At 47.7% G+C, this 18424-nt stretch overlaps 1 protein-coding gene across 1 annotated transcript in view; it reads left to right on the top strand.

Annotated features, from left to right (window-relative positions):
• The window catches only part of thsd7aa (thrombospondin, type I, domain containing 7Aa), a 712619-nt gene that overhangs the window by 232044 nt on the left and 462151 nt on the right, over nucleotides 1–18424 (top strand). The gene's annotated exons all lie outside the window — the stretch shown is intronic.

Raw genomic sequence — 18424 nt, 5'->3', positions numbered from 1 at the left:
GATAAATAGTGAATAGCCTTAGATTACAGGAGGAAATAGGCGGGCTGGTCAGATGGGCTGATCAGTGACAAATGGAATTCATTCCGGATAAGTATGATGTGATGCACTTGGGCAGGACAAACATGTGAATACAAGATGAATGGCAGGACCCTGGGAAGCACCGAGGATCAGAGGGATCTTGGTGTGCATGTACACTGATCTCTTCGGTTAGCAGGACATATGGTATACTTGCCTTTATTAGCTGAGGCATAGAGATTAAAAGCAGGGAGGATATGCTGGAAATGTATAAATTTTGGTTCGACCACAGCTCGAATATTGTGTGCAGTTCTGGAAACCACATTATAGGAGGGATGTGATGGCACTTGAAAGGGAGCAGAGGAGATATTCTTCACCTCTCAACCATCCTTTTCCCTCTTATGTTGTTTGTGTGTGTGTGTGCAGATAGAGAGTGGAGCGAGTTAGCAAAGTCAGAAGGCAGTGGAAATCAGATAATAGATAGCCAATGTTTTTTTTTGCCTGTATAAAATCTAATTTCACCTGTGTTGCGAATCTGGGTCAAGTGGGGCTGGAATTGACTGCACACTAGCCCAGGCTGTTGTGACAGTTCTAATAAATCTCCACTGCACCTTGTGTAAGGAATTCTGCCGAAAGCGCGGTGCCCAGAATTGGAACATACTCTAGCAGTGTTTTAGATAGGATTAGCATAACTTTGTTGCTTTTGTAATCTATGGGCTGGATTTTCATGATCCTGGTCCAAACAGACAGGACTGGGAAAAAATGTCCACTGAGTGGCGAACTGTGAAGTCCCACCTCCATTCCTGTTCTCAACAATTTTCACAAGGGAGGCCAGGGCATGGGTCCTATTGAGGGGACAACGGACAGTGACGTGGTTCATTGAGAGCTTTCACAGATAAATTTTAATTTTCAAGCAAGCGGCTGAACTGTATCAGCTATTGGGTTTTACATGAGATGCACAGAGCTGCGAACCGTGAGTTGAAGACAGGAAAAGGTTAAAAGGTAAGTTAAATAGTTTTACCTTCTTTACAATTCCCCATGAAATGCTGCACCATGATTTGTATCTCCGTTCATTAAGGTAAGTCATTGCAGTGCTGTAATTGGAAATATCCAGTATATACTGGGTTGCATTTTACTCCCCTCTGGACCGGGAGTATGGCAGACAGGTAACACAAATTGGGTGCAATGCATTGGAAGATGTTCCCAGCATCCTGTTGAACCTTTTACCTGCAGCTAGGAAAGGATTTGGCAGCACACTGACCCATGGATTAATTGATACCTTTAAGTGGCAAATTGGTGACCACTGAAGACCCTTCCCGCTGCTGGGATTTGACCCATGGTGGGCAGAGGCCAGTGCCAAATGTGAAACCAGACAGCTTTCACTGCTTGGACTGGTGGTGGGCAAGGGTTGTGTATCTCCATTATGGTCCCCTTTACACATTGTAGCCCTCTGCTCTAATGTACCCCCTCCTGGCCTCCCTCATCCCCTTTGTCCATCTTCCAAATCATCTCATTGTTTTCCTGGTAATGCACCCTCCTATCCACTCCCCCTCCCTCCAACTTTCCTTTACATCGTGCTTCTGTGACCACTGACATTGTGAACTGAGTACTCCCAGTGACACTGCTGGATTCAAGGCGGGACTTCCCAGATGGGGTCAGAAGGCCTGTCTCATGCCAATTAATAGCACATCTGACTTCCGGTAGTGGCCACGGAGTGAGCGGTCGCACATTTGGTGGCTCCTGCTCAAGGTGGATTGTTTTGGTCTTTTACCTGCCTGAAGGGTGAAGTATATGAGTGCAACAGGTGCAGGAGTGCCTGTGGAAGGTATTACTCCACTGGTGTGGCTGGTGAATGGATCCATGGACTAGGAGTGGGGCAAGAAGAAAAGAGCTGCTGGAACAGGAGTGTCTTCATGGTGCGCCACAGGATAAGCTGACGGAGGACAAGGGAGCTGCTCTGTCAACCCTGTGGTCAAAGGAGCAGCCAATAGAGTTCCAAAATGGAAATTCCTGTCAGCAGAGGAAGGAGGTCCTGGAAGACCTGGCCAAGGTGATGGAGCCGATTAAGTCAGGGATCGAGAGAGTGGAGCAGAGACTGGAGTCCCAGGACCGGGCAATCCAGAAAGTGGAGGTGAGGATGGGGAAGCACAAGGAGCAGTTGCCCTTGTTGGTGGCTGAGGTGGGGTGATGTGGAAGACCCAAAAGTAGCTGAAGGAGAAGGTGGAGGATCTGGAGAATCGCTCCAGAAGACAAAACCTGAGGATCGCAGGGATGTTCGAAGGCGCTGAGGCCAGCATGCACATGGGCAAAATGTTGGAGAAGCTGATGGGGGAGGGGTACCTTTGACCAGCCCCTGGAGGTTGACCGAGCACACAGATCGCTGATGAGGAGGCCGCAGGTGGGTGAGCCGCCAAGGGCGATGGTGGTGCAGTTGTACCATTTTCTAGATAAGGAGAAGATTCTCCGATGGGCAAGGCAGACCAAGAAGTGCACCTGGGAAGGAAATGAGCTGCGGGTGCACCAGGACCTGGGAGCAGAACTGGCAAAGAGGAGGGCCAGGTTTAACTGGATCAAGGCTGCACTCTTTAAAAAGGGGTGAAGTTTGGAGCACTGTACCCGGCCCCCTCTAGATTACTTTTCAGAAGTGGGAGTACTATTTCGGCACACCAGAAGAGGCGATTGAGTTCATTTTAAAAAATATGTTTGGAGTACCCAATTCTTTTTTTTTTCCAATTAAGGGGAAATTTAACATGGCCAATCCACTTACCCTGAACATCTTACGTTGTGGGGACAAGACCCACGCAGATACGGGGAGAATGTGCAAACTCCACATGGAGAGTGACACGGGGCTGTGATCGCACCTGGGTTCTCGGCGCCGTGAAGCAGCAGTGCTAAGCACTGAGGCATCATGCCACTCTTGGTGATGGAGTTCATGAGGGACAATGGACTGCGAAGAGAGTGAGGACATTGAACTTGGGAGGAGTTTGTGCATGTGTTTGTTTTTTGAAAAGTTTTAAAAATAAATTTAGAGTACCCAATTAATTTTTTCCAATTAAGGGGTAATTTAGCCTGGCCAATTCACCTAGCCTGCACATCTTTGGGTTGTGGGGATGAAACCCACCCAAACACGGGGAGAATGTGCAAACTCCACATGGACATGACCCAGGGCCGGAATCGAACCTGGGACCTCGGCGCCATGAGGCAGCACTGCTAACCACGGCATCACACTGCTGCCCCCTTTGAAACGTTTTGTTCTTTAAAGAGTTTTTGATGGCGTTTTTTCTGGAGGGCAGGTCTTTCATGTGGGAACACAGAGGATGAGTGTACCTTTTGTTGCTCTGTAGGGGGATATGGATAAGGAGGGGGAGGGGAGTTGGGGGTGGAATGGAAGTTGGAGGCCTTGGGCAGGGAGCCACCATGCTAGCAGGGTGGGCTAGTTAATGGGAGTGAAGTGAGTGGTTGTCAGGAGGAAGGAAAAGGGGAGGGAGGATAGGGCGGATATTTTGTTTAAGGGTGGGGGTGAGGGTTGCTGACAAGGGTATGGTTGACGTGGTGCAGTTGGAAAAAGATCAATGAAGGTGGACATCCAGAGGTGGGCCTGGAGCGTCATGTGACATGTGCTGGGAGCTGGCTGAAAAAAGGATATGGCTGATCGGCAGGGGAAAGGGGCTCGAGGAACGTGAGAGTGTGGAATAGGCCGGTCAAACCGTCACGCATGTTTGCGCACCTGAGGAGTCTGAAGGCGGATGTGGCCTATTTGCAGGAGACGCATTTAAAGATAGGGGACCAGGCAAGGTTGAGGAAAGGATGGGTAGGGCAGGTATTCCACTTGACAAAACAACATTTCTTTACCCGTCAGTCTGGCCTCAATAAAAGTCGAGATGGATTTGCAGGTACAGCATTAGTTATTTTATTTGACTTGCAAGCCTGTTTCATTTCACAGAGGCATAGGACACATCTAGTCTCCTACACCCCGGAAAAGCGAATGAACAAGGAGACAAAGGGATTTCTGCAAATACATTCAAATGGTATCAAGTTTCACATACACGATTCCCATAGGTCATCCTATACCCCTCCTGACCTGGTCATACATTCTGATTGGCTCACTTCTCATCCCTTCCTCTGGCCCCCTTATTACCCAGCATCCTTTTCTCCTCCTTTGGTGGACACACCTCCTCCTTGCTTTGCCCAGCGGTCTGAAATCCTTTGTCTGTGAACTCACCAGAATGAGACTGGCCTATCTCTACATTACAGTAACTAATATCTCTAAAGTAACTATTTTATATCACATTCGTCACACTCGGTACTGTATATGAAGATGTGAGGGGTGACGGTCTTGGTGAATAAGCAGGTGGCATTCGAGGTGGCAAACATTGTGGCACACCGGGAGGGTGATGGCGAGTGGGAAGTTAGAGCAGTTGCCGATGGTTCTGGTAAACATTCATGTCCCAAATTATGTAGATTTCATGAGGCGGGTGTCAAGGAAGATTCGAGCCTTGGACTTGCACTGGTTGATCAGGGGGATGGATTTTAATACAGTTATTGAACTGAGCCTGGATCGGTCAAGTCCGAGGTCAATGAAGGTCTCGCAAGTGATGAAGGAGCTGAAGGGGTTTATGGAGCACGTGGTTGCGGGGGGGGGGGGGGGGGGGGGGTGGGGGGGGGGGGGGGTGGGGGGGGGCGTTTAAAGAATTTTCATACTTCTCCCAAGTGCACCTGGTGTACTTCCGGATTAACTTTTTTGTGCTAGATAAGGCTTTGCTGGCAGGGGTGGTTAACTCGGAGTATTCGGTGATCGTGGTCTCCATTGGGTGGATTTGTGAGTGGACCGGGGGGGTGGGGGGCAGTGCCCGCAGTGGATGCTGGGTGTGGGGCTGTTGGCGCATGAGGTGGTGTGTGAGCGGGTGAGGGGCCACCATTGGGGGGTACTTGAAGCTAGGCCAGCATTCATTGCCCATCCCTAATTGCCCTTAAAATGGTGGTGAGCTGCCTTCTTGAACCGCTGCAGTCCCTGTAGTATAGGTACACCCACAGTGCTGTTAGGGAGGCGTTTCAAGGATTTTGACCCAGTGAAGCAATGGTGATATATTTCCAAGTCAGGATCATGAGTGGTTTGGAGAAGAAGTTCCAGATGGTGGCATTCCCATGAATCTGCTGCACTTGTCCATCTAGATGGTTGGGGTCATAGGTTTGGAAGGTGCTATCGAGGGAGCCTTGTTGCCTATCCCCCTTTTCCAATCTCTTAAAACATCTCATGATTATCGCTGCAGCTTTCTGACAAGCTCCCATTATCTCTTCCTTTATAATCTGTCCTACCATGTGGATATTGTTAGGGGCCTCTACACCATTTGTACAAGTGACTTCTGGGGCGGGATTCTCCGACCCTCCGCCGGGTCGGAGAATCGTCGGGAGCTGGCATGAATCCCGCCCCCGCCAGATGCGAATTCTCCGGCACCGGATATTCGGCAGGGGAGGGAATCGCGCCGAGCCGGTCGGCGAGCCCCCCCCCGGCGATTCTCTGGCCCGCGATGGGCCAAAGTCCCGCTGCTGGAATGCCTGTCCCACTGGCGAGAATCAAACCACCTCTCTTCCCGGCGGGACTAGGCGGCGCGGGCAGGCTCCAGGGTCCTGGGGGGAGCGCGAGGTCATCTGACCCTGGGGGGTGCCCCCACCGTGGCCTGGCCCTCGATTGGGGCCCACCGATTCGCAGGCAGGCCTGTGCCGTGGGGGCACTCTTTTCCCTCTGCCTCGGCCACAGTCTTCTTCATGGCCAATGCGGAAGAGACACCACCCTCTGCACATGCGCGGGGATGACGTCAGCAGCCGCTGACGCTCCCGCGCATGCGCGGACTTCCGCCGCCCGGCGAAGTCCTTTCGGCCCTGGCTGCCGTGGCGCAAAAGGACTTTCCCGCCAGTCGACGGCATGCGAACCACTCCGGCGCGCGCCTAGCCCCTCGCGGTGAGGGCTTGGCTCCTAAAGGTTCGGAGAAATCCGCACCTTTGGGGCGGCCCGACGCCGGAGTGGTTCACGCCACTCCATCCCGCCGGGACCCCCCGCCCCGCCGGGTAGGGAAGAATCCCGCCCCTTGTGTTTATCATTTCTCATCTCATCCCCAAACTGCTTCTAAATCCTGGTTTCCTGAATTTGGTCATCCCTCTCGAATGTACTAATCCCATAATAAATCAACAGAGCGACCCATCACCTTTTTCTAACTTCCTGTGCTAACTTACACATATTCTTCATTTTTTAGGTTGCAATCTGTCGCTCTTTGCTGCAGAGAATAGTGTCACTATCCTACTACCACGGCATTACTTTTTGTTCTCCCCACTTTTCTTTTATAAAGTTAGAGTGCCCAATTATTTTTTTTTCCAATTAAGGGGCAATTTAGCATGGCCAATCCACCTAACCTGCACATCTTTGGGTTGTGGGGATTGAAACCCACGCAGACATGGGAGAATGTGCAAACGCCACACAGACAGTGACCCAGAACCAGGATTGAATGTGGCTCCTCAGCACCATAGGCAGCCGTGCTAACCACTGCTCCACCGTGCCGTCCTTTGCTCAACCCACTTGAATGGTTTTCTGTACACAGTGCCATGATCAATCAGTTTACCCACCTTGCAGGCAAACATCTGAAAAAATCTCAAACCTGGTGAGAAATTGCATTGGCTAACAATCCTGCAATCCTGCCCTCTGGGCCCCCTTACCTGCCTCAGCTGCAATCACACCTTCCTTTGCCTGACCACCTTCCAAATCAGAAGAGTGTATCCTAAAGTATGTAACCAACGCCTGGTACAAAACATCTAGATAACTTCCTCCCTCCCTGATGTACTGGAGTGTCCAAAGCTCAACCTCCAGCTCAATGACTCTGAGCCAAAGTTCCTCAAGACACAAACACTTACCGCAAATGTGTTTACCATGGATCATACTGGCATTCAGGAGTTCCCACATGCTGCAACCGTGATACATCACCTGCCCTGCCATCCTTATATGTTTTAATTAAGTAAATTATTTTCTTGAATTATTTACTTTCTTTTATGTATTTTATTGATATTACCAAAAATTGCTGTAGGGTTTTAAATCTTAGGAATAGAATAGACCTTCACCATATACGCACCAAACAGACAGATTATTCTCCAGTAGTAGAGCAAGAACCTATTCCTACAGTGTGAAAACATTAGATAAAACAAAGGAGTACCTCACTCCCCTTCTCACTGAACTCCCTTAACTCACTAAACTCGAATTTGTTGATGTCACACTAACGTTGTGTGAATTTACCCACAGCGATCTGCTCTCAAATTCAAGTAAGCGGGGTCAGATGGTAAAAGGGCCTGTCAGGCAGGAATTGGTGGGGTTATAGGTTGGCCACTGAGGATAGCCATTGATGCAGAGGTAGCCATCAGCATTGGGGGCCTCTCCGTGGCAAGAAATGCTCAAAAAAGAATGCTGTACATCTACTCTGCAACCTGTAGGGAGGCCATTCGGGTTTACCTGCCTGTTTGGTCCAAGAAGCACCCTGCACCCCTGCTGCTGGCAAAATGGCAGGAAAGGTGGGAGGAGGCCCTCTAATCGGCCACTTAAATTTTTAATTTTTCTCCTGGCAGATGGGTATTTTGCAACCTTTCTCGTTGCTGGCAAATGACATGGCACAGGAAGACGTTGGGCATCTCTAGGACACTTTCCTATCTCATTTTCCCAGCTTTTTCGTTGCTCAACCATGCCACTTTTGGCTCATGTTTCTAACCACCATTAGCTTCACTGTTGACAGATTAATCCCTCTCCCCATTTTTGAACAGGAGTGTAGCATTGCAAAAGCATAAACAAAAATAGAACAGATAATTAGCAGCCTAAGACCTTTATAAGGGACCAGGAAGCAGTCAACAGGGAGTTAACTTATCCTTTGTAGAATTGAACTTTCAGGCTATTTTGAAATTATTTGGAAGGGGTCTCTTTTTTTTGGATGATTCTTGTCCAGAGTAAATATTATATGATTCTTTTCTAATTTTTAATAATAATCTTTATTGTCACAAGTAGGCTTACATTAACACTGCAATGAAGTCACCGTGAAAAGCCTCTGGTCGCCACATTCCGCCGCCCGTTTGGGTACACAGAGGGAGAATTCAGAATGTCCAAATTACCTAACAGCACGTCTTTTGGGACTTGTGGGAGGAAACTGGAGCACCCGGAGGAAACCCACGCAGACACGGGGAGAACGTTCAGACTCCACACAGACAGTGACACAAGCCAGGAATCGAACCTGGGACCCTGGAGCTGTGAAGCAACAGTGCTGCCCCTGAAGTTAATCTTTTGCGATAGGATGCGACATGCAAAATACATGAGCCTCTAAATGACAAGAGTTTGAAGCATTTGTGCCTGAACTGCTGACTACAGAACAAAAAAATAACTTTTTCATTCTTTTCCACTTTTTTCTTCCTTTTGAAGATAGTTCTGTCAGTTAACAATGATCAAAGGAACAATCATTTAGTTTGATCGTGAAGTCCATAATAATATGAGGATGTTCCTGTGGAATTTTAATGAAAAGTTAAACAAGGTCATCACAGAATTCAGCTTTGTAATGACGATGGTTTTGGTGCGATAGATGCATCTTACAGTTGATGAAGTTTGAAGGGATGGCGATTTAAGGGTTCCAGGCAGACTTTTCCCCAGTTATGGCTGCTGTAGCAATCCCTCTTGGGCTTCAGTATGAGAGGAAGTTGGTGCAGCGGAAAAAGTAAGAGAAAGCAGTTCACAGGTAGAGGAAAAGGGTGAGGAGAAGGAGAAGGATTCACTGCACGAGGTTTTATCTACCTCAGTTCTTCTGAGAACATTTTTAAAACTTCAACTAAACCAGGAACAGTGGCTGGGATTCTCTCAGCCCAGGCCGGGCCGGTAAATTGTCAGGCCGGGTGCGAATCACGCAACGCCGCCCCGACGCCGGTCCGCAGATTCTCCGGTGAGCGGAGAATCGGCACCATTGGCGTCGGCGCGGCGCCGGTGAGCGGCCACCTCCGGCGATTCTCCGCCCGGGATGGGCCGAGTGGCTGCAAAAAAAATCTGAGTCCCGCTGCCGTCCACGTGTGGTCTTACCCGCAGGACCTCGGTGTGCATCCTTTCAGGGTGGCCTGATGGGGGGGGAAGGGGGGGCCTGATGGGGGGGAAGGGGGGGCCTGACCCCGGGGGGGGGGCCTCCGCTGTGTCCTGGCCCGTGATCGGTGCCGACCGATCGGCGGGCCAGCCTCTCCGGCTGGGGGCTTCATTTGCTCCGTGTCGGCCCCTGTAGCCCTACGCCATGTTGCGTCGGGGCCGGCGCAGACAAGGAAGCCACCGCGCTGGTCGCAGTGCGCATGCGCAGACGCGCGGCACCCATTTGACGCCGGTATTGGCAGCTGGAGTGGCGTGGGTCGCTGCTGCAGGGGGTCAGAATAGCTGCTCCTGGGGGCCTGTTGACACCATCATAAAATGCGACGGCGTTTATGACGGCGTCAACACTTAGTCTTAGGATCAGAGAATCCCGCCCAGTGTGTTAGTTGTCTGGGATTCATGAAGGAGATGGTCACCCAGCTCTGCCACCTCTTGGAATCAGACCTGCAGCCTCAGATCTGTACGTCAATGCTACCAGTAGCGGTGAAGAATAACGCGGACACTGAATTTCCAAGTTTCTGGATCCTTCCTGGCTGTAAAAGTAGACATATCTAAGATCCCCCAGTTTATGGTCCACAATTGCATCAATGAAGCCACAGAGGCTCTGTATGCCAGGAGAAGGGACTTCATTGTGTTCCCTCTCAACAGAGGGAAGCAGGCAGATGCAGGGTGCCACCCATTGCATATATATGGCTCTCTGAACACAATATTTCACACCCAAAATGAATAGAAGCTAGAAAGTGTCAACAATACAAGGAACACCGAGGGAAAAATGCCCATAATGGGAAGTTAGACTGATTCGACCAGGAAGCCCAGAACTGGAGCCAGTATATTGAATGGCTCCATTACTTATTTACGGCTAATGAAATAATGGGGCAGGATAAACAGAAAGTTATCCCATTAACAGTTTGTGAGCCTACAACCTTATGAGAAATTTGACGTCCCCAGAGGCTCCTGACATGAAGTAATTTGCCCAGTTGGTGAAGCTGGTCAGGAAGCATTTCAACCCAACCCTTGATCATATTACAGCGATACAAGTTCAACTCAGCTGTCAGGGATCCAGGAGAAATGATATCTGCCTTCATTGCCCTTCTCAGGCAAATCGTTGAACATTGAGATTTCAGTGCAGTACTCGGTGACATGCTGAGTGATCAGTTGGTATGCGGATTTAACAACGTAATTGTGCAAAAGAAGCTTCTGACTGAAATGAAGGTTACGCTAGACAGGGCAATCATGAATGCTCAGGCAACCAAGTGCGCTGAGAGGGGCGTGTCAGAGCCTCAAAGCGTGCAAGAAGGCGAGGTGAATCAATTGTGGGGTAGTATGGCTGCAAGCAGTGCAGCCAGGTCAACAGGCACAGAGGAACTTCAGCCATGATCCCAGGAATAGGATTGTAGCCTGTGGCCAGGGAAGAAATTGAGCTGTCAGCGTACACCAATCTTGGCCTCAGTAATGCTTACTTGCAGCTAGAACTTGATAAAGATTCCTGAAAGTTTGTGCTAATTAACATGCATTAAGGCCTGTTTCAATACATCAGATTACCCTTTGGCATCTCCTCGGTTTGTGTGATATTTAGTGCACAATGGAGAATCTACTCCAAGGCATCCTGATGGTGTGGTTTACCTGGATGATGTCCTAATAACAGGAACATGACATGATGAGCACCTGGCAAGCTTAGAAGAGGTACTAAGAAGGCTCAGGGTTGCGGGAATCCAACTGGAATGCAAGAAATGCACTTTCCAAGCTAGTGAGTTTACTTATGTAGGGTTCAAAGTGGACTCAAAAGCCTGCACCCACTTGAAGACCAAGTGAGAGGCATAACAGGGGCAGGATTCTCCGACCCCCCCCGCCGGGTCGGAAAATCGCCGGGGGCTGGCATGAATCCAGCCCCCGCCGGTTGCCGAATTCTCCGGCACCGGATATTCGGCAGGGGTGGGAATCGCGCCACGCCAGTTGGCGGACCCCCCCGGCGATTCTCCGGCCCGTGATGGGCCGAAGTCCCGCTGCTGAATGCCCGTCCTGCCGGCGAGAATCAAACCACCTCTCTTACCAGGGGGACAAGGCGGCGCAGGCGGGCTCCGGGGTCCTGGGGGGGCCGCGGGGCGATCTGGCCCCGGGGGGTGCCCCCACGGTGGCCTGGCCCGCGATTGGGGCTCACCGATCCGTGGGCGGGCCTGTGCTGTGGGGGCACTCTTTTCCTTCCGCCTTCGCCATGGTCTCCACTATGGTGGAGGCGGGAGAGACCCCCTCCACTGCGCATGCGCGGGATTGCCGTGAGCGGCTGCTGACGCTCCCGCGCATGCGCCGCACGGCAAAGTCATTTCCGCGCCAGCTGGCAGGGCAGAAATCAGTCCGGCGCCTAGCCCCTCAAGGTAAGGGCTCGGTCCCTCATGATGCACAGAATTCCGCACCTTTGGGGCGTCGCGATGCCGGACTCATTCGCGCCGTTTTTGGCGCCGGTCGGCGGACATCATGCCGATTTCGGAGAATCCCGCCCCAGAAGTCCCAGCACATAAGATTGTTGCAGAATTAATGTCCTCCTTAGGGATGGTAACCTATTATGGTTGTTTTATTCCCAACCGAGCAATGACATTGGCGCCACTGCATTTGCTCTTAAGAAAACACCAGTGTTTGCGTTAGAAGGAACCATGGGAGCAGGCCTGCTAACACGCCAATCAGTTACAATTATCAAGTCTATAGGTTCGTTTTGATCTGAGAAAAACCATCATTCTGGTCTGCAATGCACTGCTGTATGGGATAGGAACAGTCTGTTCCACAAAATGGAAGATGGCTGAGAGATGCCAACTGCCTTTGCCTCCAGAACGCTCTCCAATGCTGAGCGTAAATATGCACATTTCGAGAAGGAAGGCCTCGTCATTGTCCATGGCATCAAGAAATGTCACCAGCATGTTTATGGGTGAGGTTTCACAATAATAACAGATCACAAGTCCCTCCTGGGAATCCTTCCTGAAGAGAAGCTGATACCACCAATCGCCTCTGCCAGAGTACAATGCTGGGCCTGGGGGCCTATGACTACATCTTTTAGCATTGGCCAAGCACACAAATTTCAAATGCTAATGCATTGAGTCGGCTCCCACTTCCAAAGAACCTGGCATCCCCGCCAGTGTCTCAAGAAATCATCTTGGCATTGAACTTTTTGGACAACCTGCCATGTTTGTCTGGTCACATAAAGCATTGACACAATGCGACCCAGTCTTGCCCAAAATGAAATGCATGATCTTAACTGGGTGGCATCGTGATAAATCTGACCAATTGAAACCGTACCTTGCTCTAAGGATAAACTCAGTTGTGAGGATGGAGTCATATTCTGGAAATCCCGAGTGGTTCTACCACCGCCATCCCAAGACCTGTTGTTGCAAGAATTGGATAGTGCCTATCGAGGCCAGTCAAACATAAAAATGCTCGTTCGTAGCTACAACTGGTGGCCTGGTATGGATAAGGACGTTAAACACATGACGTGCCAGTGTCACCCTGCCAGACACAGCAGACGCTCAAGCCAACCTCCACCTTTCATCCTGGTCACCCATGGATGAGGGTACATGTGGACTTTGCTGATCCTTTCTTGGGCACGATGTATTTATTTTGGTCGACGCCTATTCCAAGATGGTTGCAGATTCAAGAGATAGGAACAACGACCTTGGTGGCCACAGCAGAGGTCTTACGGAAGTTGCTTGTTACCCATGGCTGCCCTAAAGTAATAGTGTCTGATCACAGCAGGCCTTTCACTGGAAAGGACTTTCAGCACTTTGTCGCAACAAATGGCATTCGCCAACAAGAACAGCCGCATATCACCCTGCCTGAAACAGTTTAGCTGAGAGAGCTGTGCGAACCTTCAAAGTAGCTATAAAGAAGCAGTCCCGCAGAGCACTATGTCTTAGGCTGGCCAACTTTCTTTTGTCTAATAATACAACCTCCAATGCCACTACAGGTGTCACACCGGCAGTGTTACTTATGGGCCATCATCTCCGGACACAGTTGGACTTGGTTTTCCCAAATTTGGCATGGCAGGCCTCCCAGAGGAAACAGCACATTTCTCAAAAAGGGGACAGATCTTTCCAAGTAGGTGACCTGGTCCTCGTCAGAAACTACCAGGCAAAATTGTGTCCAAGTCAGACCCAGTCTTGTACATGGTGGATTTGAATGGCAGGACAGTGGTAAACATGTTGACCACGTGAGAAGCCAGGGGATGACAATTCCAGTCTCTGAACAGTTGGAGCTGGCATGCAACACTAATTCTGGCTCCTGTGGTGGAGCCAGAATAGATGGGATCCAGGGTTTGAGGATTCGATGTTCCAGGAATAATTTACAGAAGAGAACAACCCTGCATGTTTGGTTGACTCTCAGGGACATTCTGCCAACAATGACGATGTCGTTACCTCCAAGTTGAAGGAACCAATTGGGGGGGGTTAAGCTGGTCTTGAGACCTTGGAAATCCCCTGACAGGTTAACATTGTGATGGATTATTTTGGACTCTCTTCCCTAGTTACTTTGTATAGCTTAATTGTAAGTACGTTATTTAGGGACTTCAGTGGGAAGAGGTGTGGTGGTAACGTGGCCTTTTAAGGGATTTTCCCTTGTGATCCATGTGGCTAGCTCAGGATCTATCGTGGGGGAGCATGTGAACCCTGACCAATGGGGGGGAAAACGCAGGGCCCAGGGAGCAGGTTCGCCAACAACTCTTCGAGCAATGTGGCAGCAACCCCCGTGTCTCCAACCCCAGTGTCTCTCACCCCGGGCTCATTGCCAGGGAGTGAAGATGGCTACTTACCCCCTCAGATTGCCACATTCTGCTAACATCTGGGGAAGCGGTTCGGTCACGGGAGGCCATTAGATAGGGGGCTGTTGCCATTACTTATGTGGCGATTGGTTTTAAGTGGTGATTACTGGTTTCTCGCCATGCCATAGCAGGATCCTGAATATGCCAACGGGAGCAGGCCGGTTAGATTGCAAATTTTTTTTTTTTTTTAATAGATTTAGCGTACCCAATTCAGTTTTTCCAATTAAGGGCAATTTAGTGTGGCCAATCCACCTACCTTGCATATCTTTGTGTTGTAGGTGCGAAAACCACGCAAACACGGGGAGAATGTGCAAACTCCACACAGACAGTGACTCAGAGCCGGGATCGAACCTAGGACCACAGTGCCGGGAGACTGCAGTGCTAACCACTGTGCCACTGTGCTGCCCATTCGATTGCAAATTGATTGGTGCTGGGTGCGGTTCTTGATTTTGGCCTCTCCCTCAATCTAACGGCCGTAGCGCCCTCGAGCGCTAAGTGGCCATCAAATCACACCCACTGTAACTGAAGCTGAAAGACTATAAGCAATGGCCAGTCGCAAGTTCTGCAAATGGTAGAGGTCCAACAATCCCCATGTTACAGCAGCAGTGAGGGAAGTAAACTGATTAAAATGTAAAACAAAATTCTCCTCATCTCGTCTCTGTTTCTTCCCTGTAATTTTTCATTTTGAGATCTATCCCCCTGCCAAATTAGTTTATCCTCCTTGCACAACTCTAGTTGACCCCCCTGCAATAACATTGATGCTCGCCTTCCTGAGGTGAAAGCTGTCCCTCTTATAAGAGCCCCTATGTCCCAAAACCCATCCAGTCTAAAACTCTTCCTCCGACAATGTCTTTGAATCTAAACTGATTCCACATTTTGAGATTTACCGAGATTTCAAATACAAACCCCCCAAGCAAATTAAACTAAAGAAACAAGCTTCTTTCTCTGCAGATTAATGAGCAGAAAGTCTTCAAAGTGATAATTGCTGACTTTTATCCATTGATAAATAGCAAGACTAAATAAATAAACTGAATTAAATTTAATTAACTTAGGCATTGCAACAATAATCAAATTCAAGCCATATTAAAACAGAAATTGGAGGAAACCTTGCCCCCATGTCTGCTGTCAGCGAGAATGACGATGAGGCGCAAAATCTCACGAGAATCTGGAATCTCGCTGATGAGATTTTGTTTGTCGATTTTTCCACGCCCCTCACTGCTAACGTAATGAGGTTTGCGCCCACAGAGTGAGAACCTAATTGTAATAGATTTACATATATTTTAATCTCATTACTGAGCCCCACCCACCGCATATTCCTCCTCATTGGATATTCAAACCTCACCAACATGACGTCACATTGCAAGGTTTACAACACGTTTGGGAAAATATCAATCGGTCAAGGGGGATCCCCTGGGCTGCAGATGGAAGTATAGATCCCGGGCGAGAGATGAACATCTGGACGCGAGATGGACATGCCCACATTGCCCCCTGACAGTGCCAGGGACGGACCCTTTGGGGAGCTTCATTATGGGTTTGCCGTTTGTTTGTTGGAGGGGAGGAGTCCTTGGTGCTGATGCTGTTTTGGGGTGTGGTGAGAGCTCCGATGCTGATGGTAGTGATGGTGGTGAGAACCCTGATAATGGGGTGGGGTGGGGGGGAAGAGAGAGGAGGAGGGAAGAGCCCCCAGTACTTGTGGGTGGGGGGGGGGAAGCCCCCAATGCTTGGGAGGGGGGTAGCCCCCTTGTATGTGTTGGGAGGTGGGAGAAGAAGGAGCGGTAGGTGGGGTTTATTTTCTGTGATGATCGCGGTGCCATTTTTAAGAAGGGCTCATATCTCTGTGGAGCCAGCCTCGCCAGCTCTATCAGGGCCTGCCCTGCCCCGCCACAGTGACGGTGTAAACCCACATCCTCTGAATTGTTTTTTCCTGAGAAGCTGGCATGCCACACATTGGATTTCAGTCAGAGCCTGACACTCTGGAAAACTTTGGGAAAATACCACCCATTATATTTTAATGTTGGAATTAAGACACCTGGAGATGGGTAATGTACAGGGATTTTTTTATCACGCAAATTTGGATTAGACATCTCCTAAATGCTGGTCATTGAGTTTATGCTAAATTTAAAGGAGGGAAGAGGGAAATTCTTCAATCGGCAAATTCAACTGCCACTCTTAATTTAGATGAGTAACAAAATTGCAAATGAGTCAGCAGAAATTGAGATGGATCATTATCAGTAACTGTCTAAACTGCAATAAATTGACCAAAAACAGATCAATAATGAAAATTATGGAAAATATTGAATTAAATTAACTTAATGTCAAGGGTCACTAAATCAAGAATAAAAGAAAATTGAAATATAACATTTATAAAGGACTAGGTTAAAAATAAATATGTTGAGGAAAATTTAAGATGGAAACTAACCCAAGTTGTAGAAAGTTTAGCTTAATGAATGGAAACCTTTCTCATTTTTCAGTAAATAGAGTTAGAGAATGTTTATGATTTCTGCAGTTTGTGCTTGGTTTAATGCTGGAAACACATGAAGCTACATATAGGGAATAGCTGTGACCTGACTGGACTCCCTTTGTGTTCAGAAAATTTACTTCAGCAATGTTGAGTAGTAACTTGTTTTCATTTTCTCCTCAATATAAACCAATAAGCAGGGTTATGAATCAAATTAGGTTATACATTTGAGACAATCATAAATACATTCTGGAAAATAGTGGTGAATCCAGAGAAGCAGAAATCAATAATGCATAAGTGATTTTTAAGATAAAGTTATAGTATGTATATCCTATACATTATTTTTTAAATATGCATAATATTGTTTGCCGGCTTTTAAAAATGTCAGATAAAACACAATTACTGAAGTTTTCAGTTTTTAAAGAATGTTTTTAAATGGCATGAATCTGAGGTCCTAAAAACTGCATGATGCATCCAACTATTATTTCTGCATGGTAACGGACCTGCTTCCGATTGATGTTGTATAAATTCAGTTTGTGAAAGAATATGAGTTTACAGAATTCTTGACTGATTTTAGAGTGATTGTACCACACTCTGCTTTTGTACATCTATACAAAGCCCCAGGGTGTATGCACCCAGTTGAAATGTACTGAAAATAGTTGAAAGGGCCATACAAGTTTCAGTAATGACTCTGAAACTCCATTTCATGACTTGTGAAATGCTTAGATTGCCTTGTTGACTGATTATATCAACTCATCGAACATCAAAGAAGTATGAGAGTGTTGAAATTCTTCAGGCTTTGACATTATTAGTGGCATCCAACTCTTGGGAAGTATGGATAATCTTGATCTAATCTTGTAATCCATATTGTGTGGAAAAGTGAGTCAATATTCTGTTGTTAGTCTTTCCTGTTTCCAAACATTTATTCTTTCACACAATAGTTTCCATTTTTAAGATGGGAAATCTGTTCCACAAAATCACTACTTTTAGCAATGATGTAGTTATCAGTAAAAATGTTCGCGCTTTACTATTTCAAATGCACAATTAATCGGAGCAATAGTATTTTTATGATAAATAGATCCAGTAAAAGTGGGTCTCTCACAGTGTCTGGTGATTATGTAGGTTCAAAATGAATATGGGACTATGAACGTTACAGCAAAACTTGTTCCTTAGAAAAATAAAACACTTTCATAAGACAACAGTCATTCAGAGATGTATCTGAAATACAGAAAATGAAAATAAGGGCAGGAACATCAAATCAATACGTCTATTTGCACAGCAGTGTAGCTATCTAGGTCACAGCATTTCATCTGCCGAAATTAAATAGTAAAATGATACTGCTAGCTGTAAAATAATCACTTCGCTAAATTGAATTGAAAGATTACTTGTGCACGTAACATTGGCTCTCTTGAATTTTGGTAAATTAATGCTAGTTTTTATCTCAGGCTTAATCTGGTAATGGTCTTCTCTAAAGATGATTATGTATTATCAGGTACATAATTTCATTTTCTTTGGATTGTTACCAAGTAAAGGGAGCAGGGCATTGATGCAGGAGTGAGTGAAGCATTTTTCAAGAGGCCAATCCGCTTTTTAATTTTGTGTGCTTCTGTAGTGAGAACAGAAGGGAAAGATTAAATGTGGGCTTATTGTGCAGATTCATTAGTGTTCCCAGGCACTCTAATTTTTTCTGGCATTTAGAATGAGAAGGAGAGTGACATCAGCTTGCTGATGGTTATCGTCTAAAGAACAGTCTGTTTATTAGGAAGACAGATGGGATAGCTTCAGAGTGTTATTTGACAGATGCACAACTCAGGTGTAATTAAAGTGCTTCACTATGTGTCACATACTTAGAGGTTATCCCACGGGTGACATTTCTTATCTGTTCCAATCAACCAAGGTGAAAGCACGACTGCACCATAGATAGATCGTCATTGTGTTTACAAGTAGAGAGCCCTATCCGTTCATTTGATGCTGCCGATTTCATTCTATTTTCAGCTTCTTTCAGATCATA

This window comes from Scyliorhinus torazame, chromosome 6 (genome assembly GCF_047496885.1).
Source record: "Scyliorhinus torazame isolate Kashiwa2021f chromosome 6, sScyTor2.1, whole genome shotgun sequence".
NCBI lineage: Eukaryota > Metazoa > Chordata > Chondrichthyes > Carcharhiniformes > Scyliorhinidae > Scyliorhinus > Scyliorhinus torazame.
Note: the sequence above shows the minus strand (reverse complement) of the source record. Positions and strands in the feature narration are given on the sequence as shown.